The sequence below is a fragment of the Cibotium barometz genome, chromosome 52 (genome assembly GCF_041138505.1).
Source record: "Cibotium barometz isolate CiBa-2024 chromosome 52, ASM4113850v1, whole genome shotgun sequence".
In the NCBI taxonomy this organism is placed as follows: domain Eukaryota; kingdom Viridiplantae; phylum Streptophyta; class Polypodiopsida; order Cyatheales; family Cibotiaceae; genus Cibotium; species Cibotium barometz.
Window position 1 is genome coordinate 19,490,246 of NC_141097.1, and position 6,000 is coordinate 19,496,245.

The window sequence follows — 6,000 nt, forward strand, 5'->3', positions numbered from 1 at the left end:
AAAGGGTTCTAAGGTCTAAAGCCAATATTCCCATGGGATAAGAAACTTCAAGCCCTAAGACATGGGGTTTTGTGTAACCATTCCCTTCCACCACCACATGAATGTGTAGAACACATGCTTAGGATGCCATTTGAAATAGAAAGGGAGGTTGCCACACAATCATAGTACCTAGAGGCTCCAGAGTTGGGTAAGACAAAGCCAATCCACATCTCAAGGATGATGACCAAATTTGATGGAATTGGAGCCAGTACCTAGAGAAATTCGATTAAGTTTACAAAGCCATGGAAAGTATTGATGATGATCCCACCAACATCTATTCATTTGGGCTTTTCCTTAAAGGAAAACCATGCCAGTGCTTTAGGACACTAAACCACTTTGAAGAGGCCAGCATGAGATCTTGAGACACACCATCATTGTGGGATTCTCACCTAGTGGAGCCAGATGGAGCCCCATTGCACAAATCTACAACCTCAAGCAAGAGGAAGGAGAGACCATGCGGGACTACATTGCTAGAACCAAGTATCTCCATATGAGATGCAATCCACATGAAAGGCTAGATGTGACTCATCGTTCATTACCAATTTTTTATTATTGATCTCAAGAGCAAGAGCCTTCATGATCATCTCTATAAGTCTAGACACTACGTCTTTGATGTGTGTTGGTTTGCGAGGCAATAGACACCACATAGACAATCTGCAAGATAGGGATGCATAAGTCATTCACTCGGAGATAGGGGACACATCATCCAAATCCTCTACAACTGAAGGAGCCCAACCAACACCAGCAAGAGTCCTAATTAAGGACATTTGGTAGAAAATCTACTCAATTGAATAGGCCAACAGTGAGCAAGCCCCAAGGGCCCCAAGGGCTAACCTCAAGGGCCCCAAGGGCTAACCTCAAGGCCAACTCTCATTCCTTAAGCTAGACCACACTTATTTCCATAAAGAGATATGGTTTGGTGTGCAATTTTTCACTAGATGGCACGGTGATCCCTTTCTAGGTCTACTAAAAAAAGATGGTACTTTTCAAGTTGCTTTTTGATATCAATGCTATTATTTATGTTGGGATAAAACATGGACAAACCTCAATGAAATGGCAAATTATGATTGGAAATAATACAAGTTTTTTAACGGATTCAAGGTGTAAACATGGTTTTGAAAAGTTCAAGTTTTCTCAATGCTAGCATATCAATCTTTGATAAGATGTGAGTAAGATGCATACAAGATTTAGGCTTTGATTTGTCACTTTTGTAGTTGTAAATTTGAATAGTCTTACTAGATAATAGAACCCTTCTCAATAGGCCACAAATACACTTTACCACTGTGTCTTTACAATACTAAGGATAGATAACTTTGTAATTTTGTTGCTATTAAAAACCTCAATTCATTTATATGATAAAACTAAATGAACAACAAATTTTAAACAAGTGAAGGTTTCATGAAAGACCTATAGACATTGAATTCAAGCATTACCAAATGCATACGAAAATACATAACTAAATGTGTGTGTGTGTAATAAACTGAAACATGCATGCAATTGTCTACTTTAGAATGATCAAACTAAGTTAGAGAGAGGTTAGTGACATGTCAAATTGCCAAAGACAAGGTGAATGAACCACATATTTGTCGTGCATACAACAAGAGGGAAATCATAGAAATTACCAAGGGTTTGTATTGATGTGAGATAAGACAATGATAGGACAAATCCTCTGCCCTCAGTGAGAAGGGCTGTGGATCCTTATCTACAGGACGGCTATGGAATTGTGAGGTCCCTCGTACAGTAACTCTACATCGAAAGAGATGCGTTGGGCCGCATGAGAAGAGGGGGAGTGTATGGTGACATGGGCCTGCCCGCTGGCAAACGCGAAGTCGCGGGTGCCACCGACCACTGAGACGGCGCCCGAGTCGACGTTGCCCATGAGCACCAGAGAGCCGCTGCAGCTGGTGGCGGCCAAACATTGTGGACTTAGCCCCGACTGGGCGCCGCGGGGAAGGTCGAGAGTGGCGGTGAAAAAGAAGTAGCGGAGCTCGGCCGATGCAGCGTCGTAAAGATAGAGGCCGCTGGCACTGCCTACAGTATTGTTGAGTGCGTGATTGGAGTTGGAAGTACTGAGGGGCTCCAAGAAGAGCTTAGGAATGAGAGGCATGGGAGAGCTGCTGACGGTTGGAAGGCTGAGCTTTGATGGTGGGTGGCGGAGATGGAGCTGAAAAGAAAACGAGTGAGACGGGGCCAGGTGGGTTGCGTCTGCGGCTATTTCTGCGGCGGCGAGACTGGCGAGGCTGGCCAAGACGAAGCTATACAGGATCATCATCGTGAAGGGCAGGCAGGACGCAAGCTTGGCCATGTCTCTCTCTCTCTCTCTTTCTCGCGTTCTCTCTGAGACTCTCTCTCTCTCTCTCTCTCTCTCTCTCTCTCCCCACATTGCACGATCCAGCCTTCAAATAGGACGTCGCCAACTGTCGCTGACCCGGTCGCCTCGTGGGCCGTGACTCCGTCAAAGGCCCCATGCACAGTCAACACACCTGCCCTACGTTTCTATAAAGTATCCCCACCCAAGTCAAAGGAGCCCACGTCGTTTCTAGGACCCTGGTCGGAGCACTCATCGCACCGTAGAAATGTTATCACTCTCACACTACTAAGAGCTGTGTCCCACCAAGAGGTAGTCCTATTGGAGATGGTTCCACAATATGCACCCAAAAAGTTTTCTAGGCCGATATTAATTAATTTTGTTTTGTAGGCGATATTGATTAATTTTCTAGGCCACTTGATAAAGTTGTTTTTTCGTATCAAGGCAATCTGCCTTTTTTGAGCATGTGGGAAAAAAAGCGTGACTGTGTTCTAGTTTTTTCTAGCTGGAGCTATGTCGTCTAGGCTCTGTTCTAGTTTTTTCGCAGACCACCTTCCTCCTCCTCCCTCCTCGCTCACCATAGCTAGAGACCCTTTCTGCCCATAGCCAACGAGCTTTTCTACCCAGGAGGGCGGGTTGTGTGGACAACGGCTTCTGCTACGCCTTCACACTCGGCCAAACCTTCCACAAGGGCGATCACCACTTCTTCCTCTATGCCCGCATGCAAGCCCCAGTGGACGCAGGTGCTCGCTGGTGAACACGGAGGCTGGACGACGCTAAGTAGGGTGGATGATGTTTGAGGAGAGCGAGTAGGCTAGACGACGGCGGTGAGTAGGCTTCTATTGTGTGAAGATTTCAAGAGGAGGCAGGAGAAAGATATAATACCTTATTGAAGGTATACGTGGCATTAGTAAATATGCTCACAAAACAATAGGCAGAGTTCGCGAAAAGATAGGTTCCACTTAGCGTAGAACTTGTTCAAGTTTAGGAAAACCCTTTTCAAAGTTATGGGAGATGGAAAAAAACCTCTTAAAAAATTTCAAGATTTAGATATATTTTGGAGAAAATATAAAGGAATTGCTTGCTCAAATGATAATTTCCTCCTCAACCATGGGCGAGAAGGATTCATGTAAGGTTTAGTAAAAAGCATTTTATGAACACTGACCATAGGGGTAGCAAGGGTAGTGGGGTTTTTGAATACCCATTGCCCTACTAGCCCCTCTAAAAAAATGTAGGTAGTAACACAACACTAAGACAAACAACAACGAATGAGGTCGCACTGTGCGATAACTTTGGCCAATCACAATATTCTTGTCTTTTTTAAAGGCTAGAGTTAATGGTATTCCTCCTTTTCTTTCGCTTCCTCCTCCTCTTCTCTTGGTGAGACTTGTTTTTTTTTTAAGGCTAGAGTTCATGATATTCCTCCTTTTCTTTCGCTCCCTCCTTCGCTTCTCTTGGTCAAACTTGATTTTGCAAAAAGCCTTCTATGAGCTCTATGCATGGATAAACATCTTATAAAGAATGCATAGAGCTCTCTATGAGCTCTATGTATGGATAGAGAGCTACTATGTATGCATAGGTCTCTCTATGTGCTCTATGCATGCATAATAGTGATTTATATGAGCCCAATTAGGGTTATGTAGGGATAGGGAGCTACTATGTATGCATAGGGTTCTCTATGTGCTCTATGTCTATGTATGCATAATAGGGATTTCTATGAGCCCAATTAGGGCTAGCAAAGGGAGAGCAGCTCTCTAAACATGCATAATAGGGATTTCAACAATGAGCACAATTAGGATTAGTATAGGGAGAGCAGCTCTCTATGCTAACCCTAACTGGGCTCTATTTTTTTGAAAGCATGTTGCATGGATAGAGAGCTCATAGAGAATGTAAAAATCTTGCATGGATAGAGCTCTTATAGAGAATGCATAGCATAGAGCTCTCTATGACCTATATGTATATATAGATAGCTCTATGCATGCATAAGCTCTATATGAGCTCTATGCATGGATAGAGAGCTAATAGAGGATGCATAAGCTCTATATGAGCTCTATGCATGGATAGAGCTTATAGAGGATGTATAGAGATCATATAAAATTCATAGAGCTCTCTATGAGCTATATACATGGATAGAGAGCTCTAAGCATGTATAGGGCGCTTTCACGGGCTGTGTAAGCATAAGGAGCCCGCACAAGGCTCTCTATGTTTTTTTGGAATCATGTTTATGTCTAAACATGTGTTTTTGTAGATCTATGTTTTTTTGGAATCATGTTTATGTTTAAACATGTGTTTTTGTAGATCATGTTTAGACACCCCCATCCAAGGAAAAAAATAGGGCCTAACCTTTGCCAATTGGCTATTTTTAGGGGTTTTTCGTTCAAAAAAAATCTACCGGTATCTTAAAACATTTGGCCAAATTTTGGCCATTTTGAAGGGTTTTAGAAAATATTCGTCCAATTTTGGACATTTCAAGTGATTTTTTGATTCACCCATTTTCTATAATTTTGGATTTATATAGGAGGAATAATCGCCAACCCACCTACACTTATATATTCATCGAGGCATCTTATTTTTTACCCTGGCCCCATCGTGCCTCCATACTTATTGTTGAGATGTGGGGACATTCTCGAGCTTCCTCCACCTCCTCTTATACAAAGTGTTGTAATAGGAGTCACAATATACGTCGTAATATGCATCATAGGTCTAGTGCATACTATATTTATGTGCATCCACTACGATGTTTATTATGATGCTATGAGGATTGTTATTATTATTTTATGAAGAATAGGATCATCGCAAATAATAAACATTATCGACCTTGTTCTCTTAAATTCTTTCATTCATGGAATTCTTTGAGTGGATGGAAGCCTTGTGTTCAGGAGATTATGTGGTTAGCATAGGTTAGGTGAACCTCTCTTGTCTCCATCTAGCCAAGGATACCCCTCTCTAGTTCTCCCATGGTGAAGAGCTTTTTAGTCTGACAATAAGGAGATGGCTTGGAGGGAGTACTATACCACTGTCAATATGATAACTGCTTTAGTAGCAAGGCACTTTGGACAAGTCCCCACATGTAAGGAAGGATAAGAGCATAAACTACTACTTCACATGAAAGGAAAGATAATATTTCATAAAACGATAATTAACTTCATATATTCTCTCTAGATCCCCACATAACCTAGCCCATCATCGACAAGGTTCGTCTCACCAGCACTTGCACAAGATTTTTGTTGAAATGATGCAACAATGCACGAGTCTTGAGTAAGATGCATATTATCAATCCTTTTAACTCGAAGATGTTGTCAATAAGCCAACATACTGCTATATTCCCAAACCTAAAATCACAAGCGTAGAGAATATTAACATCACAAAAGCACGCACATAGAATACTGGAAGTGTGGGCCATTCCATATCTTACCTCCTTGTCACACCCAAGATTGAGCTTGAACTCCTCACACGTAACTTGTGCACCTACTTCTTGTGCCTTTTTTATTTGCTCTTGTATCCATGTCATTGACATGGTGGGGGGATCACCCGTTTCCTCTTTGATGTTCTTTGCATATTCTCTTGCCATTCTTTGTCATGCTCTTTGATCCATTTTTGCATACATTCTGAATTGTAGATCACAAAAATACTTATTCTATCATTCATTCTAA